The 22,214-nt window shown below is 43.9% G+C and overlaps 1 protein-coding gene across 1 annotated transcript in view; it reads right to left on the minus strand.

The window, feature by feature from the left end:
• Positions 1 to 578: 578 nt before the first annotated feature.
• Positions 579 to 22,214, minus strand: part of LIN52 (lin-52 DREAM MuvB core complex component) — a 136,456-nt gene continuing 114,820 nt past the window's right edge. The window contains exon 8 of the transcript XR_016349623.1: positions 579 to 6,033. The gene's annotated coding sequence lies outside the window, so the exon portion shown is untranslated. The remainder of the gene's footprint in view (positions 6,034 to 22,214) is intronic.

The following is a 22,214-nucleotide window of genomic DNA, read 5'->3' on the forward strand; positions in this document are numbered from 1 at the left end:
AGTATTTTGATACTTTTCACAAGAAGTTACACTAAATTTGACCTTGCATGGTCAACTTTACGGGAGTGCAGACACAGCGCTGTGAAAGTTAGAGCTCTTGGTCTCTGGGAGGTGTCCCACAGTGCCCTGCAGTGACCACTCTAGCCAGGACTTTCAATTCTGCTGCTCTCCAGGTGAACAGGAAAAACCCTATGAAAAAATGATTTTAATTTCCTGTGTGGCCAGCATGGCAAGCAGACTTCAGAGCAGGCAGCACACCTTAGCAACACATTTGATCAGTGGGGACTAGTAAAAGGGGTGAGTGGGAGGTCTCCGGCCCTGCGTCTCCCTGCCCCTTGTTCTACCCCCATCCCACCCTTGCTCCACCCATCTCTGCCTCTTACCAGCACACCCTGGAGCAGCCTACCTGGGAAGCAGCGCCGCACGGGCTGGAGCCGCCCAGCCTGTGCTTTACCTGCCACCGGTGCCAGTGAGAGCATAGAAGAAGGGGAGGGCCTTGCCTCGTGGACTCCTCCTGCTGGCCAGCCCCTCCCAACTTGAGGGTGCATGTGGCCCCCATAGCAGAAGGATACTGATTGCCTTGGGTACTTTGATCACAACCGCCCCCATTCTGAATTGATCCCCAACTGACTGGTAGCTGTCTGGCATTGCAGGCTTCTACATGGCAACTGCCACTCACTTCTCCGCTGTCAGAGCAAGTCTCATTCTGATATTCTTGCATTTCCGGGCAAGGGGAAGCAATTCGCAAACTTCCATGAAAGTGGTCTTACATGTGAATGTTTTGCAGCCACTGCTGATTGTCCCATAGCTGCATCAATATGTGGGTCCATCAGTCTGTGCTTGTCTCACGGTACTAGAACCGGTGTGCCACTGTGACCAGATTGCTAGCGATTGCATTTGCCATTCGCTCAACCCAAGTGCTTTGCAAAAGAGAGTGTTCATGGACTCCCGAGATTCATCCTTGTTCTGGCTGATCCTAGATACATTCCGGATATAACTCCAGCATAAGGCTCACCCTGGTTAATATGATTGCCATAATACTATGATGCTCAACAGGATCTTACACTGCTATGGCATCTGTATGGATAAGAAGGGAAAAGAAGGGAGTGAAAAAACTGTTTGCCATTGCTTTCAAGCAGGGGAGGATGGGGAGACGAGTGCACTATGGGACACTGATGACATGCCCCCAAAACCACCCGCTGCATAGTTTTGGTCCCAGCGTGAACTGGGAGCATAAGCCAGAATGCAAAGGGGTACAGGAACTATGGGATAGCTACCCATAATGCATTGCTCTTAAAGTGGAGGGTACTTACTGGGAACATGCTACTTCAAACTATGTTGAATTATTGTGCACAGTGGGGTCATGAACCTTTGACTTTATAAAATTGGGTGTCAAAAAATCAACCTTAATAAATTCGACCTTATCTTATAGTGCAGACATGGCCTAGCATTGGGCCACAGTTTAACTCCAATTTACCCTAAATTTCGGTATTTGCCAAAAAACTTTTGTTGACTAAATTTAAAAAACAACAAATAGTCCTGCAGCATTTTAGAGACTAACAAAAAGTGTAGATGGTATCATGAGCATTCCTGGGCACGACCCACTTCTTCAGAAGAATGGAGTTAAGGAGTTCAGGGGCCAAATAAATAGCAAAGAAAGAGAGAGGATGGGGAGGGAAAGAGAAGGAAAAAATATATTGTCAATTAGAGTGTCCACGGCAAACAAGGCAGAAAGAATAGGTTCTAAGTACTTTAAGTACCCGGGGCGTAGATTTTTATTTCATTAGGGTGTGGAATGTAGTGGACCCATCCAGTTAAAGTATTTTTTTAAACCTCTATTGCAGGTATCAGACTTGTAAATGAAATCAAGTTCTGCAGCTTCTTTCTCCAGCTGGTTTTTGTAATTGCCTTGTAATAATATTGTCACTTTTAGATACATTAGTGAGTGCCCGGGCAAGTTAAAATGTTCCCCAACAAGTTTCTGTGTGTTACCATTTTGAATATCTAATTGGTGTCCATTAATCCTTTGTCACAGAGACTGTTCAGTTTGGCCAATATACATGGCAGAAGGGCATTGCTGGCATTTGGTGGCATAGTTCACATTGGTGGATGTGCAGTTACATGAGCCTCTGATGTGGTGGCTTATATGCTTAGGTCCTGCGATGATGTCGCTTGTATAGATGTATGGACAGAGTTGGCATTGGAGTTGATTGCAGGGGAAGGTTCCTGGATGAGTATGATGGAGGCGTGCTGCATGGTTGCTGGAATTTGTTTGATGTTAGGGAGTTGTCTGTAGGTGGGGACTGGCCTGTCCCCCAAGGTCTGTGAGAGTGAGGGGTCATTTTCCAGGATAGGTTGTAGATTGTTAGTAATGCTCTGAAGGGGTTTAAGCGCGGGGCTGTAAGTGATGACCAGTGGTGTTCTGTTGTTTTCTTTGTTGGGCCTATCTTGAAGAAACAGATGCCTGGGTATTCGTCTGGCTCTGTCAATCTGTTTTTTCACTTCTCTGGGTGAGTATTTAAGTTTTAAGAATGCTTGATAGAGATTCCTCAGTTACAGACTAACATGGCTACCCCTCTAAAATGTTTGTTGAGTCTTTTTGAAGCTTCATAGTAACAGTCAGAGTATAGGACCTCATGGGAAGCACTGTGCGGACGTAATCCCTATGGCCAAGGCCTGCAGAAAAGAATATGATGGATACCTCACCTTAGCCAGAAGACACCACACTTTGGCACACATATCCCCCAGACATGGAGGCTGTGTCTACACTGGGCCACTTATTCCGGAAAAGCGGCTGAAGGGGTTTAAGCTGTGAGCTGTCTACACTGGCCCCTTGAATTTCCGGAAAAGCAGTGACGATTTACTGTAAGAAATCAGCTGCTTTTCCGGAAAAACTATGCTGTTCCCGCTCAGGCAAAAGTACTTTTTCCAGAAAACTGTTCCGGAAAAGGGCCAGTGTAGACAGCACAGTAGTCTTTTCCGGAAAAAAGCCCCGATCGCGAAAATGACGATCGGGGCTTTTTTCCGGAAAAGCGCATCTACATTGGCCACGGACGCTTTTCCGGAAAAAGGGCTTTTCCGGAAAAGCATCCTGCCAATGTAGACGCTCTTTTTCCGGAAATACTTATAACGGAAAACTGTTCTGTTTTAAGCATTTCCGGAAAAAAGTGCCAGTGTAGACACAGCCACAGAGTAAGTGAAACAGCAAATCCTATATACTATGAGCCTACCCAAGAGCATTGACAACAGGACAGAAGTCTACCTGGCCACAGGGTCAAACTCTGAGTAGAAGTTTGAGCTGGCTGGAAGATTCTGTGCTCCTGGGAGATGCAAGCGGCACATGGAACAGGGGAGTCATTGGACAGGAAAGAAAGGAGTTGGCAATAAAAATGAAGAATGCATGCAAGGTCTGTTGAGAGAGTAAACAGTTAAGGACTTAGAGGTGGATATAAAAATGCATGGTTTTATAAAACGTAGATTGTGACAGACCAACCTGATCTTTCTTTCAGAAGATAACTAATTTTCTACTTAAGGAAATGCAGTAGAGCTAGTCATCTTGGATTTCAATAAGGCATTGGTATAGTTCCATATGATAAATTCTTCATTAAATAGGAGAAGATGAGGAATTGTATGGGAATTGAAAGATGGACAAGCAGCTGGCCTAAAGAGACCACAATGGGTCATGCTGGAAGCTGAACTATCAGGCTGGAGGAAGATTATGAGTGATCTTCCTCAAGAATTAGTCTTGGGACCAATCTCATTTAACATTTTCATTCATAACTTTGGCTTGTGCTAACAAAATTTGAGGATGACAAAGTTGAGAAGTATTGCCAATATGCAGAATGACTGAAATATTACACAAGATCTAGAGGACTTCTGAAAACTGGAGTAATAGTAATGGTATGAAATTGATCAGTGCAGAATCATGTACTTAGTGACTTACAAGAATTTTTGCTATAAACTGGGGATGTATCAGTTAGACGTGAAAGAGAAGGAGAAAGACCTGCGAATATTGATTAATCATAGGAAGACTATGACCCTCCACTGTGATATGGCCATGAAAAAGGCTAATGCAATCTTAGGATACATCAGGCGAGGTATTTGCAGTAGTGAAATGGAAGTGTTATGGGAATATTGTGGGCAATTCTGGGTTTCCATGTTTAAGAAAGATGAATTCAAACTAGAATAAAGTGAAGAAAAGGGCTACCAGAATGATCAAAACAATGGAAAACCTAGCCTATGAGAGGAGTCTCAAGGAACATGGCTTGGTTAGCCTTGTGACACTGCATGCCCATATTTTTATGAAAACATGTTTTTAATACAAATATGCCTAACTTGTCTCTATAGGGTTCTTGGGTCAGGACCCAGTGTAGTGGGTGGACCTGGGTCTCCCCTTTGACCATATCTTGCCATCAAGGAGTGTGACCTTTACAGACTATGGCTTGCCCCCAGACAAGGGGCTAGACTTCGGGGCTGCAGTTGGCCATGGTGGCAGGTCTAAGGACTGAGGACTGCTGATACCCCTGAAAGAGGGCAGAACTGAGTAGTGGGCACTGTTGGAGGGCAGTGTCCTGAAGAGGACATCAGGGTTCAGGGAGCAATGCAGGTCCAGAACCAGAGTATGGAGACAGCAGAGAGTGGAGGAACAACAGGGAAGACACTGGCCAGAATGTGGTACACTCCCATGAACAGAGCTATTTCCCAGTGTGACCAGCAGGAGACACTGCAGCAGTGAGGAGACCCCAATATAGGGAAGGATTGTGCCCAAATTAGAAGGCTGCCTTGCTTGTGAAAAAAAGATTATTAAAACTACTGTTAGAGTAAGAAATTGCAATTAACAAGTTTCTTAGAATAAAAGCTTAGCTGGCATGTTTTGTTTTATTTTATTTTGCTTAGTAACTTACTTTGATCTGTCTTATTTGCAATCACTTAAATCCTAATTTTTACATTTAATAAAATCACTTTTGTTTATTAATAAACCTAATAAAAATAATCGTTACTGGGGGGACCATATCTATACATATCTGTGGGGGTTCTTTTATAAAGGGAGTGAACAACATATGAGCTTGCTCTATGTAAAATATTTATGCAGAGTAGGATAGATTTTTCTGGGGTTTTGATCCCATTAGAGCTATGAACCTGGATGCTGTGTCAAGTCCCCGTGACTGAGCCTTTCCAGAGGTGAGCTACTCTTAGTGTCTGTTGTGGGCTAACCTCAACTCTGTGACATTACTGGGAGAGACCAGAGCTTCTGGCTCAGCAGTTGGCAGGGTGCCCCACAGGGCATGTAGGCAGGCTCAGTGGTATGATTAGCCGATCATCCACCAAGGGGATGGCAGTAGTATCTCACTCTCTCATCCAGAGGGAGGCCCCATTGCCTCACTACATTGACAAGAGCAAACGGATTTAAATTGGCCAACAGGTTTAAACTTGAAATTAGATGAAGGCTCCTAGCCATCAGAGCTGTGAAGTTCTGGAACATCTTCCCAAGGAAGGTACTGGGGCAAAAAACATAACTGGCTTCAAGACTGAGCTTGATATGTTTAGAGAGTGGGTGGCATATTGAGCATATTTGACTGCTAGTAACAAAGACCCTGTAGCAAAGTAACAAAGTGGCTGTAGATGGGACACTAAATGGAGAGGATTCTGAGTAAGTGCAGAGAATTATTTCCCAGGTGTCTGGCTGGTGGGTCTTGCCTACATGTTCAGGGTTCAAGTAATTGCCATAAGACTGAGAAGGATTTTTTTTCCCAGGCCAGATTGGCAGAGATCCTGGAAACGGGGTAGGATCTCAGCTTCTTCTGAAGCTTGGAACATGGGTCTCTTGCTGGTTTAAATTAGTTTAAATGGTGGTTTCTCTGTAACTTGAAGTCTTTAAATCATTATTTGATGGCTTCAGTAACTCAGCAAAAGTTAGGGCTTTGTTGCAGGAGTGGGTGGGCGAGATTCTGTGGCCTGCAACGTGGAGGAGATCAGACAAGATGATCATGATGGTCCCTTCTGGCCTTAAAGTCTCCATGCCTATGAAAGGACCTAGAAAGAGAGAGAGTTGAATAAAGAAATGTTTTTTTAAAAATAACCAAACAAGCAGCTTTAAGGTTTGTAACATTTTGTTTATGTTCTTGCCTTAGGTGTCTAATTAATTAATGCAATTTAAATTGTAACCAATTTCAAGTTCTTCTTTTATAAATTGCTGTCTCTATTACATATCAATGGGATTGTGCTTACTAGTAGAACCTTATTGTAATAAAAGTTCCAGTTCAATATGGGATAGTTGATTTCTACTCTACCTGTTTATATTTGGCCAAATACCATTTCCAGATACTTGCTATTCAGACATTAAAATTAGACATTTAGTTAGACATATAACTGCGACAAACACACTAACAGAAAGAGTCAACAGAGATTGTCATATAGGCAAGCATTTATTTAGCACTCATTGCAGTCAGATCTGAGCTCACAGAAGTGGTACCTGTATTACACAGACATGAAGCCTAACCTTTAGCTAATAGCTCTGTTTCACTGAACTCTCTGTCCTCTGAAACAGCACTGGGCAACAAAACACCAGGACCTCATTGTCAAGATTGCTTGTCTCAAGTAGCAGGTGTGAGGCACTAAGATGGTTTAGGGCCTGGGCAGAGATTGGTTAAGTCCAGAGCTGACTTCTTACTTGGTTTTCTTTCTGAGGTTGCCTCCAGTTTGACTTTCTGTGATGAATGGGAAGGGTACTACCCTTTTTTGAACATTCCAGCCATTTCCCAAAAAGTTTGGGAAACCCTTTCTGTCTGTCTTACAGTCCATTTATCCAATCCATATTCCTTAACTTGCTGGCAAGAATATTGTGGGTGACCATATCAAAAGCTTGGCTAAAGCTGGCACTGGGGGTTTTGGGAGGACCAGAAACAACTTATTTAAATATTCATCATTTGACTAATGAATATGCAAATGAATATTACCAGTCCTCCAAAAGTTCATGAATGGATTTACTGGTCCCCGTGTCAAAAAGTTTGGGAAACCCTGTTCCAAATGATAGATCTAAAATTCGGTGTGGATTGGCAAAAAAGTGTTTATTTTCCAGTTCACAGTTTATGAAGTATCTAAGCTCTAAAAACATCTTAAAATATATTAGCAATCTTCCCATGAACCACCCTTTAAAAGTGATATTTACTCTTCTGGAGTGACAGTCCTTCCTTCCAAGCACTCACTACCACAATAACAGCTAGAATCTGATTCGCTCTGAGTCAAAATTAGGAAAAGCTTCTTATCTGTCAAGGTGGTTAAACACTGGAATAAATTGCCTAGGGAGGTTGTGGAATCTCCATCTCTGGAGATATTTAAGAGCAAGTTAGATAGACATCTATCAGGGATAGTCTAGATGGTACCTGGTCCTGCCATGAGGGCAGGGACCAGACTCAATGACCTCTCGAGGTCCCTTTCAGTTCTAGTGTTCAATGATTCTATGATTATCCAGCCAAACAGCAGAGAAAACAACGAGTAGTCCTGTGGCACCTTAGGGTATGTCTACACTTGCCCCCGGGTTCGGACTGGGGAGGCAGGTGAGGCGTGCCGGGGTTGCTGATGAGGCATGAGATTTGAATGTCTTGCACTTGATTGGCGTGTTTGCGGCCGGTTGCCATTTTGAAGTGCCGGTTGCCCGATTTGACTTGCCGCGCGTGGATGCGGTGGTCCGATCCAGGACCCTTCCCTTGAATTAACTGTTACTCCTCATTGCACAAGGAGTGACGGTTGATTCGAGGGAGGAGTTTTGGATTGGACTGCCGTGTCTGCGCGCGGCGGGTTGGATCGGGCAACCGGCATTTTGGGATGGCGGCCGGATGGGAATGTGCCGGGCAAGCGTGGGATGTTTGGGTCCCGTGCTTCATTGGCGACTTCGGTGTGCTTCATTTGCCTCCCTGGTCCGAGCTGGGGGGCAAGTGTAGATGTACCGTTAGAGAGTAGCAAAAATATGAATGTTAGTGGGTAAAACCCACTTCATCAGATAAACTTTGCCCACAAAAGCTCGTGATCCTATATATTTTGGTTAGTCTCTATGATGCCACAGGACTATTCGTTGTTTATAAAGTTATGGACTAACATCACTACCCCTCTGAGACAGTAGACCAAGAGAGACAGAGAAGGAAAAAAAACAAAAATCTGTTTGTTGCCACAGGGGTATTTTCATTTGTTCAGCTCAATTTGTTTCAGTATTTCATATTTAATGGTTCACTAACTTATTGATATTCTATCTTAAAACATTTAAGGATACTTAAATAGGATATATCTAAAGCCATATAGAGTATTATTATTATTATTATTATTATTATTATTATTATTGGATTAAAATACCTATTTGGGGGATATAACAGGCAGTTCTTTGTGATAGGAGGATATGCTTTCAAAAAACTCTCTACCACTCTCTTCTCTTAAAAACTTATCAGCATCACAAGGGGGACTGAATAGCTTTGAAAATCCAGCTTTTACCAAATTGCCTAAATGGGAGGTTAGAAACCTGGTTTTGAGTGTACCTAGCACTTGAAAAATTAGTCCTATGCTCTTTTGAAATTCTAGCTTAGAGGGCCTGCAGGCTCAGACCCTTGGGAACTGAGATATACAAACTCTTAGAATTATTTTAAGAAGTGCAATTAAAGTATATTGTGTAATGGAAAAATTATTCTACGATTCATTACCTATGAGGAAGACTGAAAGAACTGGGCTTGTGTAGCTTGGAAAAGGGGGGGACATAATAGTGGTTTTCAGGTATCTAAAAGGGTATCACAAGGAGGAGGGAGAAAAATTGTTTTCCTTGGCCTCTGAGGATAGGACAAGAAGCAATGGACTTAAACTGCAGCAAGGGAGGTTTAGGTTGGATGTTAGGAAAAACTTCCTAACTGTCACGGTTGTTAAACACTGGAATAAGTTACCTAAGGAGGTTGTGGAACCTCCATCTCTGGAGATATTTAAGAGCAGGTTAGATAGACATCTATCAGGGATGGTCTAGGCAGTACTGGGTCCTGCCACGAGGGCAGGGGACTGGACTCGATGACCTCTTGAGGTCCCTTCCAGTTCTAGTGTTCTATGATTCTATGATTCTATGATTTAGTTAATTAAATTGCCTGTAAGGGTTAAACTCAGAGACGGTGGGTCCTTGAAAGTTTTCAAGAAGCGTTGGCAGGGAGCCAGGAGAGCCAATGAAAAGAGTGTGAGCTTTTTAATTGAAAGCAGGTTTCTTTTGCAGCAGTTTTTTGTGTGAGCAGAGCAAGAACTAGGAAAGGAGTTAAGCCAGGAACAAGGCATGGAATTTCCAGCGATATCGAGGCCTAGGGAAAGACTAAACCTTGAAACAACGTAATTTCATGTAAAACAGGGAATGTTTAATTAGATATGATCAGGTTATTTTCTTTATTTGGGGTTTGTTGAACCACTCTGTGCTGAGCCAATGTATCCCCCACCCCCGTACATTGTAACTTTTAAACCGAATCCCAGGGAAGCAATTCTCTGTGCTTTTTAATCTGTCTTTTTCAGTTATTCTAGAACTGAATCAAGTATGCTTTACCAAGTATGTCTTCTTTGTTTTGTTAATAAAATCACCTTTTTAAGACTATGATCTGATCTGATTCCTGTGTCTTAGAAGGCAGGAGGTTCTATGTGCATGTGCCTGAGACTGAAAGGCCAGCTATTAAGAGATTACAGGTTGTTTTTCTATGCTGTCTCCTGAGGGAAGGTTAAAGAGCTTGGGGATACCCAACAGAAAGAAATTCCCAAGTGTGCATTCCTGGTTTTTTGCCTTTGGGTGGTGGCTGCGTACCACCCAATGTCAGGGAATCTGTGAACTCGGAGTTTTTAAGCAAAAGCCTTAAATGGCAGGGTATTTTAAAGATTCTTGCAGGCCCCTATCTTCTGCACCCGAAGTTCCAGAGTGGGGAACAGCCTTGACACGGTGGCAGCACTGGTGGGATAATTTTGAACTAGGAGCACAAATCTCAGGATTTTAAAAGAACACTTTTTTTTTCTTTTGGCTGTTTGGAAGTTTTGGGTTTTTTTTTCTTTTGCTGCCTGTAGAGGGAAGGGCACAGAAAAGGTTCAACCTGCAAAGCCAGAGAGTCCAAACAAAACAATTTATTTTTTCTAGCTTTCAGGGCAACTTGATAGCTAAGGAAGAGGGCAGAAAAGCAGCCCAGTTCATGCATTTACAGTGGGGAAAGTAACCCTGGAACAACTAACCTTCCCAAAGCAGCACACCAAGGCAAAACAGTGCCAGATCAGGGCCAGATGTCCACCTCCAGTAGACAGTCAGAGCAGGAATAAGAAACAGGAGAATGTTCCTATGATGCTGGGGGAAGTAATCTCCTGGGGGCAGGCCATGTCCCTCCCGTACCACAGACACCAAGGTGGGAGGAAGTCTTTAAGGCAGGCATATCTCTATGGAGGAAATGATGTTCTTATAGGTGAGGTTCTTGGAAGTTAAAGCAGAGAAGAAGAAAAAGTAGAGATACTTTAAGACAGAGGAGAAGAAAAGACAGAGGCACTTTGAGATGGAGAAAGCTGAGCAGCTGGGTGCTCTATCTACACTGACTAACCACCCTACTCTAGTTAACTCTCCCAACCCAAGAAATACCTGGCATACAAGGTAGGAGATAACACAAAGGCCTTCTTAGAGAATTTTAAAAGGGTCTGCCTCCAGTATAGCTCCAGTAACAAGCCAGCTGGAGCTCCAACATGGGCTCCCCAATGCTATGGGGGAGCCCCAAGCCTCGGGTCCAGATCCAGGGAAGTGCACATCCAGCCCTCAGGCCTTAGCTTCCCCACACCTGAAATAAACTCTTTCTTGTGAGCATAAGAACTGGCAGCCTCAAAGACAGTTGGTCTTTGAGGTACATAGTAAATGCTGGGGTAAACAGAACCAAAAAACAATTCAAAAAGTCATTCTGCTGAAAGAGAATGGGCAAAAATGTGTCCATCTATGTCTGGTCTTGTAAGGTGTGCCAGTGGTGGATTCTTGAAGAAGTTTTTGCATTTGGGTGGTGGCAGCATACCATCCAAAGGAATCTGTCACCTTGGGGAGTTTTTAAGCCAAAGCCTTTAGTGGCAGAGTATTTTCAAGTCTTTTGCAGGCTCCCACCTTCTGCACTCAACATGCCAGAGTAGGGAATAACCTTACCACCTTCATAAGAAGCTTCTACTGGGGAGACTCAGCCAGTTTTAGCTTATTAGAGTCTCTGGAACGTCTGTCTTTTTTGAGTCTGCCAGCAGTCCTGCATTCTAAGGGTAGGTCTACACTACCCCGCTAGTTCGAACTAGCGGGGTAATGTATGCATACCGAACTTGCTAATGAAGCCCAGGATTTGAATTTCCCGGGCTTCATTAGCATAAAGCCGGCGCCGCCATTTTTAAAAGCCGGCTAGTGCGAACCCCGTGCCGCGCAGCTACACGCGGCACGGGCTAGATAGTTCGAACTAGCTAGCCATTCCGAACTATCTGTACGCCTCGTGGAACGTGTTAACCCAGTGTCTAACGTGGAACGAGGCGTACAGATAGTTCGGAATGGCTAGCTAGTTCGAACTATCTAGCCCGTGCCGCGTGTAGCTGCGCGGCACGGGGTTCGCACTAGCCGGCTTTTAAAAATGGCGGCGCCGGCTTTATGCTAATGAAGCCCGGGAAATTCAAATCCCGGGCTTCATTAGCAAGTTCGGTATGCATACATTACCCCGCTAGTTTGAACTAGCGGGGTAGTGTAGACATACCCAAAGAGTTGGAGGGTTTCCCATCTGGAGCTACTCCAATTATTTCTCTTCCTCATTTTTGCTTCAGGTGTCAATGTGTAGGCCACTGTACTATTAATTATTATTGCACACAATTGCCAGATCTTTGTTCAGTAATCCATGCTTGACATGGGTGCTCCTTCCAACTGTTGCTATATCTCCAACCTCCCAAGAAGGCGATGGCAAAACAACTCCCTCAACAGCTTGATTCTTTAAGTTTTTCTGATGACAGTGAGTTTAGTTTAGACTTGTATATAGTAAGGAAACAGGATGGATTGTGCTGGTTGGTGATCTCCTCCTGGTCATGAAGCAAGCAGGTATCCAAGCTTAGTCTCTTAGATCTATCTGTTACCATTAATCACCAAACAGTGGTGATACATCTGCATGCCGTAGCAAGGTGTAAGGATCTACTCTTGAATGTCTCTGCTTCCTCTTTGAGAACGTTCCCAAAGAATGGCAGGTGCAATTACTCATTTGTCTCAGGGGCATTATTACGCAGGGTTCCCCAGGACTCCATCTCCTCACTCCTCTTGCTCAGCAAATGAGAATGTTTGAGAGACTAGTGGGGATATATGCATTGCAGTGTGTTCAGTATGCTGATGGCATCTGGTTTTCCTCTATATTTCCATCCCTTATGACCCAGAAGGAGGGCCACTTACCCAGTGTCTAACGGAGATGGGAATATGGAGGCGAGCTAGCTGGCTGGGATAGAGATGGTGGATGCTGCAAAACTCAGCTATTCTTCCAGGCTATTCTTGCACAAGGAGAGGGTTAATTGGGTAGGGAGTGGATTGCAGGCTGGGAGAAGAGCCAAGTTGGGAGACAACATCGGGGTTAGGAAGATATGAGAGGTCTGAATTTTTCTTATGGACTATGGTGGAGCTCCTGTTTAAGTCTCCATTTAAATTTTACTCCAATTTGTGATGATAGCTCTAATTATATACTTTGGAAAAACAAGATGGGCCTCTATTCTGACTGCACTGTTACATTGCTGTACTCCTCCGTGTTCCCCTTATTCAGCTTTGTTGTAGGAAAATAAGCTCGTTCTTAATTGTCAGATGAGACAGGGACAGTTAATAAATATGAATGAATAGATAGGTGTGTAAGATGCCTCTCACCAGGGTATATGTACAAACTTAATACAATTTAAATTGGGTCATTCACATCCATGCCTCAGGCTCCAAACAGGATTGCTGCAGGTACTGGGAACTGGGCAATAAGCAGGGATGTTCCATGAATAGCTCCCTAATTCTGCATGTTCATACATTATCCTTCATTAATGCCTGCACATCATGCACAATCTCCATTTGCTTTTCCGTGCGCACTCGGCGGACAGAAGACTTTGGCCCAGATGCTGTACCCCAGACAACCAGGAGAAGGGTTAGTGTGTAAGATGCCTATCACCTGTGTGGGTGCACCTGTTCTTGCCCCTGACAGACACCTGAGGGGCCTGCCCCTATTCTGTTCTGGCAGCACTTGGACTGCTTCTCAGGCCAATGAAGTCTCATTAAATAGATTGCACCTACTCTCTAAAGCCTCCTTACACTTCTGACCGCTCTCCATCTTAAAAGTCTCCACTATCAATGCCCTCTACCTTAGAAGGCTTTGCTCCTTTGTATTCTCCTTCATAGTCCAACAACAGACCTTCCTCATTTCCTCTCATGCCTGTCCACAGACAGTCCCCCTTCCTAGTCTCTTAATTACTTCCCCCCTAGCATGCACACACACACAGAGAGACACCATTAGTAGCTTCCCTTTCCCCTCCTGTCCCCTCCCCTTCCCTTCTATAATCTATCTACATATTAAAATGAGTTTGTCCCTGATTTACATGCGTAAGAAGGGATGTAATAATGAGGACGTAGATTAGAAGATTTAGCACAATCGTTTGTGTAGATTGTGTCCCATCAAAGGGCAGCTCTGACGAGCCGAGATTAAGGAGCAAACAGCTGCCGCTGGAATTCAGTCCATTTGTTTGTTTGCTGTTTTCTCTCTTGACTCCAGCAAACAGTCTCATTAACATGCAAGTGATTTGCTCCTTAAGCCTTTTCCTGTTTATTATTGGGGGAGTTGCTGATGAGGGCTTTGTAGAGTCCCTGGCCCAGATATAGGAGATCGACATGCAAATCAAGATTAAAATGAGAAGTAATTACAAACAAAAGAGGGGGCATGACACCTTGTACCCTCTTCCTTGGGGGGGGGGGCATCTTAAGGTTCAAACATCCCAGGAGGGAATACAGGACACAAGAAGCTATGGCCCAACAAGATTGTCTATCCCTTTCAGTTTCTCTCACCCACACCTGTGGGGTTCTTTCCTTATATTGTTGTCCCTTCCTCCCACCCCCAGCCCTACCCCTGCCAATAAAATGTCTGGCTGTCTACTAAACTCATTTACATATTTGCTTCAGTGGCCTTATGTATCAACTTGTTCCATATGGTCACTGTTTGACTGAGCTGGTTTCTACCCATATGATCCCTCTTCGGAAGCTGAACTCTCCCAGAGTCAAGTTTTTTTGGCTGTGGCTGCACGCTCAGCTGGTGGTAGAGGGAGTTCCCTATCAGTTGTCTGAACAGCAAAGTGTGAGATGTTTTGTTTCACATATGGGGTCTATTTTGGATCATTTTCATCAGGTTTTATTCACATTAAAATGTATTTTCCATTCACTGGCTCCCATAGACACTCAAGCCTGTGGTGCAGCAGGGCCCCTACTGCCAAGTGATTTCTATCATATACTGCGTTTACAGTCTGGCTCAATGGTGCTCCGCACCTCCCCTGCACAAATTGTCTCAGCGCCCCTGCTGGCTCTGCACACTAAGGCTGTGTCCAGACTCCATGCCTCCGTCGACGGAGGCATGTAGATTAGCCAGATCGGAAGAGGGAAATGAAGCCGCGATTAAAATAATCGCGGCTTCATTTAAATTTAAATGGCTGCCCCGATCTGCCGATCAGCTGTTTGTCGGCAGATCGGGAGAGTCTGGACGCGATGCCCCGACAAAGAAGCCTTTCTTCATCGACACAGGTAAACCTGGTTTCACGAGGCTTACCTGTGTCGATGAAGAAAGGCTTCTTTGTCGGGGCATCGCGTCCAGACTCTCCCGATCTGCCGACAAACAGCTGATCGGCAGATCGGGGCAGCCATTTAAATTTAAATGAAGCCGCGATTATTTTAATCGCGGCTTCATTTCCCTCTTCCGATCTGGCTAATCTACATGCCTCCGTCGACGGAGGCATGGAGTCTGGACACAGCCTATGGTATAAATCTCTCCAAACTCACAGGCGCTGATCTTTTTTATTTGATATGATCAGTAAACTTTGCTATTTTGAACTACAGTGTTGACATATGCAATAAAAAGAAAAAAAAGTCTTGTTATTAAACCTTAGTCTACACTAGGGTGTTATTTTGAGATAAACCTCCTTAGGTCAAACTTATAAGTGCAGCGCCCACACTAGCAAGACCATTATTTTAAAATAATGGGCGACTTATTTTGAAATCTGTACTCCTACTTTTCTCAGGGAATAACACTAATTCTGAAATAGTTATTTTGAAACAGTGATTGTGTGGATGCTCTGGTGCCGCTATTTTGAAATAACTACTCCCCAGAGTAATTCGAACTAATTATTCCCCAGTGCTTCCTGGGGCTCTAACTCAATGTAGAGTATCCACACTAACGGAGCCTGCCTCGGACTAATTTCGAGGCTTCCCCATAGTGGAGACACACTATTTTGATTTTGTAAAATCGGGAGTTATTAAGTTGAATTTAGTTATTTCAAAATAATTTCCTTGTGTTGACGTGCCCTAAGGGTCTCAGATACTGCAGTGATGGAGATATCTAAATAGATAGATCAGGTGAGCTGACTAAGAAGTCTTCCTTCAAGAGGACTTTTTCTGGCTAGGGGAATTACAATTCACCCACCTTAATTTCAGATCCTGCCTCTTCCTTCCTATGTCATGGCGTCTGGTTTAATCAAATGCTTGTTCCTTCTGCAAAGAATAGGGAGTGCATGTTAAATCCCTGTTCTAACTTGGGCTGATTTCAATGGAGTTACACCAAGGACAAATTTGGCCAGATGTGTCTTTGAAGACCACATGAAGTCAAAGAAGCAAGGCTACCCAATGTTCCCTCACCATACACTGGACAATCTCTTCTTCACCCCAATGGTAATGTGCTTGCAAACTCTTGTGTTTTTTTGTTGCCATGATGTCTCATGATCCTTTAGGTTTGGTTATTAAATGTGAGATCTACTGATATCCATGTGAAAACAGCTTAGTGAGTGATGTTCTTCCACTATTAGTAATATGGGGGAAGGGGGGAATTCCCCTTCTAAGCCACTGTACACACACCCATACCTCTTATGCTTGCAGGGAATCTGAACAACATAGGAAATTACTCTGGAATCTTTTGTAGGATGGGGCAGAGGCTCTGAAAGAAATACCAGTAAAACAAGACAACCCTTTTCTTTCATTTATCATAGCACCTGCTGCTCCCATTTCAAGGCTGCTAAAATGATGATAAATTCTAGACATTTCATTTGAAAAAACAGTGATGGTTACTGAATGACGACACATAAGTTATGTCACATCGTTTACCGAACACAGGCACTGAAAAGCCAGTCAATGAAGAGGTAAAGGCATCATAAATCCTACGGTGTCCACCTCACAACGAAGTACAAATACATATTTCATCATCACAGTCACCCTTGCTATACACGCTCTGCCCTGTGTTCTGAAGGGCAGATTCTCCTCTCAGTTTCCACAGTGTAAATTCAGAGGACCTGACTATGACTGGCCTCATGCAAGGGTTACTCACTTGGAGGAACACATGACTGCTCTAGCAATGCACCAAAGGGGGTGCATATCCCCCAAAGAGGACCAGGTGGAGGTGGAGTCTCCCCCAAACACATGTACCTGTTGTCCCTCCCATTCTTCTTGGCCAGGCGAGGCCTCTAGGATGTTGTACCCTGTGTAGTCACTACTCTCCCTCCCCACACCATCAAACTGTGGAGAGACTGATGGTCTCTCCTAAGGAATGCCCCATCATCTTGACTCAACATAGTGTGGAGCAACTCCATACCACCCCAATGCAGGCCAGTGGCTAAATGCCCAAATTTTGGGCCCCAATGAAGCTATTGAACTCAATGAATTTACATATTTATCATTGTAAAAGTCTTTAGGCTAGAACGGTCTAAATAATACTTAGTCCTGCCATGAGTGCAGGGGACTGGAACAGATGACCTCTTGAGATCCCAGCACCCCTATACCCATCTTGATGTATATGATCGTGTAATTTCCATTTGTATCATAACAAACACACATAATGAGGCAGAGTTCATGTTAAAAACTTACCTGACATTTGAGGGCTTCACTCCGCATGGAATCGCTCTAAAAGAACCTTCATTATTTGTCTAGACAGTGTAGTAAGGTAGCACAAAAATGCTGAAAGTGACACAAAGTGTCTGCTTGAACGTTAGAGTGTTGCACAGGACTGCTGCAGATCTGCATGCTGACTGAGGCCTGGCTCATGTGTCCCAGCGTCACCCACAGTACCACCTCCATGAATGCGCAGAACAGACCCTTAGCCTGAACTCATTGCTAAAATCACTCAGTCTTGTTCTAGAATTACTGCCCGGTCAATCAATCAATAAAATAGCTGAGGTTATTTTTAAAAAAATGAAGCTATGAGTATAAACTCATTGCTCCACTCTGCTCCCTTTATGTCAATTTAAGTGGCACGAAGAGAGGGAGGAAGCAATCGTCCCAGGGCAGGCAGGACATGACCACCTGTAGTGGAAATGCGGAAGACGATTGTGATATCGAGGAGAGTAGGTGGTGTACAGCAATCGTTCCTTTTATGCCTGCATCTCCTTTCAGGACTGGATGCCCTAGGCAGCCATTTGTGTTTTTTATTTCTCATTATTCTCTCATCATTCTCAAAGAGTTAGCTGCTTGCTCAAGATGGCACAGTTTAGGAATGCACTGTTTACTCTCAACAAGTTCTGGGACGGGTCCCAAGGCCATCCACCAGGTACGGGAGTATGGGAGTGTTTGGGATGATCACATTATCTATGCTGAATGTTTGCTACCTGCTAAAGCTAATTATTTGACCTGGGCAAATATCCAACATATCAACAATCTTGCCAGGTTCTCAAAACAACAGGTGTGAGTAATGTAGATCCAATATTATATAAATGCCGGGGATATTCCTAATATCGGAACCTCGGCATAGACCAAAGCCATGGAGGGTGCTACGTACTGGACATTGGGGTCCGTCCGCTGTCCTTCTTCAAGGGGTTCCTGGTAGTAGAAGGGACGTAAGCATTGTATTTTATTCTGAGATTTGCTTAATACATTCTTTAAACCTTCACCCAATTTGTGTGCTTATTGCCTCCGAATCCTTTAAGGAAAGGACCATTGCCTCTTGGCAACACACCTGCCTACACTTTGGACTGGCCATCTCCAAGCAAGGGATGATTCTTTGCTAGCTGGCACAGACTAGAACAGTCACCAGGGTCATCTGATTTATGTTGGGATCAGCACTGGAGCAGGACAGAATCTGGCTCCCCGATCCTCAGTTTCCCCTCTGCTGAGAGAAGTGAACTTAGCAGAGAATCTACTCCACAATTTGGAATGTTAACGGACCATATTCATGCACTGACTTTTTGCTATTATCCTCATACACTCTTCCCTCCTATTGCTGGCTATACAGCTTGTCTTAATCAAACTACATGCTCCAAGATGCAGGGACTGTGTGTTTATACAGCCCAGTGGAGTTCCACTGCTGATTAGGATATCTTGATGTTACCAGCATATCAGCAACAGCAAACAATTTCCAAATCATCATAACTCAGTCCAATCAAAATGGATTTCAATAGATCACACAAAGGGGCCTCTCCAGTGTATAGAGCATCATTAACCCTGACAAATTTCCACTCCCTGATTCCCCACTTCTGTGGTTATAAACTACAGGATTTTGTTTCATGATGAGAAAAGTGTTTTGTCATCACTGTCCTCAGTTGTATAAATCCTGAGACATTTTTGCCCAAAACTAAGCAAACACAAAGCACACAATTCATCCTAGGGCAGAGACAAACCTGGAGAATTTCACTGCCCAAAAGTCAAAGAGTTATGAATAACTAAAAAGGGAGTTTGTAATAGAAATGCTTACTCAATCTTGATTTATTCATTAATGCTCCAGCTATAAGAATGATCCAAAGACCTCAGTCTGCAGCCAGACCATCTCAATAAAAAAAAGTAAAGTAAAGAAGAAATCTGCATGCCAACTACAGCATAAGCCTACTACTGTCTGGGGAACTCAGTCACTCAGCAGTACCCTCTTCTGGTTGGTTCTTGAGGTGGCAGTGATGGATTCCGAAAGTATCTGGGTCCAGTCCTTATGTCAGTGGAAGACTCCACATTATACAGAGCATGAGGGTGTGGAATCATACATAACGAAAATGTGGGGATCTGGGAGAGTTCTTGTCCCTTTCCCCACCAAAAGAAGAGTGTGGTCAGCTTCATTAGCTCTGGGTGGCTTGTGCATAAATGGAGGTGGGGGGAGGGCTTGGGTTATTGCTTTACAGGATGTTTTCCTAAACATTACAGCGAAAGCTACATTGGACTGGCTATATACAAAGACCTGAGTCAAAAGCACTATAGGAAGTGGGGGGAAGAGGCATGAGCAATCTGCTCTTGATCATCACAGATGGTGCCCAATGGTGGTGTGGATGGAGGAATGTGTTAAGGGAAGGGGGGAACATTTCTGGTTTACAATCACATTTTTATATATGTTTTAGTAAAAAGGCCGATGCTGAATTGTGCATGTTTTCTGTCACAGCACCTCCTGCACTAAGGAACGGCTCCTGTTGTATATCCAAGTTTAGATATTTTACTGTTGGGATAGATGTTATCGATAGCACCTGTTGTCATCCAACCATTTAGCATGGCAGGGAAGAAGGAAGACTGGAAGAACAGCCTTTTAGGCCTAGGAAAACATTTCTCCCATGTTTTCTTCTTGGGTTGTGGTCTCTCAGGGGATAGCTGCAGCACTTGGACATGTTAGTTTTTAAAGATGTCTAAACTCTTGTGTTTCATTAGGATCTTGGGAGTAAACTCCAGTCAGAGGCTGACTTCTTTAGAGCCAACTTTGTCATTTCCAGGCCCTGCCCCATAATTCCTATGTGAGGCAGGGTCTGTGATGCCCCTCTGGTGATATGTTTATCAGATGAGAGCAAGTGTCAAAAAGTCATTGATAGACACTTTCTGTGGTAAATATTATCCCCATCCTCCAACTTCAAACTCACACACTGTCTCCCACTGTAAGGGCCAGGCTTGAGATGGAAGGGGGTCATCTGCAGTTGGAGGGGGCTTCCTGAAAGTTACTGCTCCAGGGGCACCAGGTAAAATCAAGAAGCACCGCAGTGAGATCACAGGAGGCAGGCAAAGAGTGGCCTCAGAGATCAGACTGCTGCTTGTGCCACTGTCCAAGGGCTGGTGGGGGGGAGGGAGAAGGGAGGGAAGAGCCTTTAATCTTTTGAGTGGCTGCGACTGCTGCCAGGAGCCAGCTCCCATCCCTGGTGGTAGCAGCAGAATATCCTCTCACCTGCTCCTCTCCTGCCACCCAAAGGGTACGTCTACAGAGTAGCGCATAGCCTGAAATAAGCTAAGCAATTTGAGCTATGTAAATTGTGTAGCTTATTTTGAGATAGCCTATTTTGAAATTTGGCACTGTCTAAACAGCGCTAATTTCGAACTAGAGTGCAATTCTGACGAGCCCCTTAATCCTCGTGCCACAAGGTTTACAGGGCATCGGAATAACATGCCCATTATTTCAAATGTATTTCGAAACAACGGGCTTGCTGTTAAAATGTGCAAAATGCTATTTTGGGATAACAGACATTATCCTGAAATAATGCTGCTGTGTAGATGTACCCAAAAACACAAAACATGTGTGTCCAGAATTGGGCTTACCTTCAGGCTATTCCTGTCAGAGATCATGGCACATAGCAGTAAAATGTCCACAGACATAGGAAGGCCAAGTTTAACCCCAATATTTTCCTTTGGGGACACAGAGTGCTTTTGGGAATTACACAGATGCTGCTTAGGGCCAATGGGGACAGCTTGTTTTTTCCGACTTGAAAAGTTAGTGCAAGTCTAGGCTGGGTTCAGATTTGGTTTTCTTTTCTTTCCATGGGGCATATACAACACAGTGTTGCAATCCCTTTCTGAGGTAAGAGGGCTACTTTCCCTACTCAAGCCTCTCCTGTCCAGGCAGCTTCCCTCTTCAGAACAAAGAGCTCTGACTTGTTCCAGCACCACAATCGTCTTCACTAAATATGATTATTGTTATTATTACTATTGCTATTATGTCATAAATTGACATCCTGTGTTCTAGTCTGTTATCTGGGGATTCTACTCTAATCTTGATGATCACTAATGCAGTGTAAATCCAGCGCGCTGGGTGATAATCTGGCTACATAAAAATGGATGTTTTAGACATAATCAAAACCTTTCATTTTAATGTTATACAATATATTTGGGCTAAAGTGCATTGCACTTCGGTAATTCTTGTCTGCTGTCAGAAACACACCCAAGTGTTTTTCAAATGAAGCTGGCGCGCGTGGTGTGCAAACTTTGGAATTTATTGCACACTGTGTAGAACCAACCCTCAGAAGGGAAAACAGAAACTTCTCAGCTTTGATTTGGTACAGAACAGAACAATTACGCTGTGCAGACTGGTGACATTTGAAAGTTGGCAGGGAAGCTGGCCCCATCCCAGTGCCTGCGGGGAGCTTTTCTCCCCAACACAACCAGAAATCCACAGAACTTTTTGTTTATTTTCAATGGAAAGTAGCGAGATGCACTTCATTATGAATGGTCTATATCGATTGAAACTATGTTTTCAATTTAATTCTGTGCTGAACACATTATACATGATCAGGCAGACATGGCCTAAGAGGCAAAAAGTGTGCCATACACTGACTACTTAATCATCTGGACAGAGAGAAAGAGATGAAGACAGAAAGTAGCAGCTGGAGAGAGAAAGAAGAAATCATAGGGTTTGCTTTATTTGTGTTCTTATATTTGATGACCCCTGTATATACTTACACACCACATCTCTGCTAAGATTCAATTGAGTTGTTTCTGCAATATATTCTACTATTCTGGCAGGGTGGGTTTTTTTAATTTTCTATCCTTACTTTTGTTCCTCCTCTCCTTTTCCTGAGTCTACCCCCTTTTGTGTTCCCTGTTTTCCTTGTAGATTTCCTTGTAGGTTTTGTTGTAGATTTCAACAACCTACACCCCACCATTAACCTCAGCCTGGACCATTCCACACGAGAGATCCATTTCCTGGACACCACAGTACAAATCAACAATGGAAAATTAGACACCACCCTCTACAGAAAACCCACTGACTCATACAGTTACCTACATGCTTCCAGCTCCCATCCAGCACACACCA

The sequence above is a fragment of the Pelodiscus sinensis genome, chromosome 5 (genome assembly GCF_052426305.1).
Source record: "Pelodiscus sinensis isolate ZL-2025 chromosome 5, ASM5242630v1, whole genome shotgun sequence".
Taxonomy (NCBI): domain Eukaryota; kingdom Metazoa; phylum Chordata; order Testudines; family Trionychidae; genus Pelodiscus; species Pelodiscus sinensis.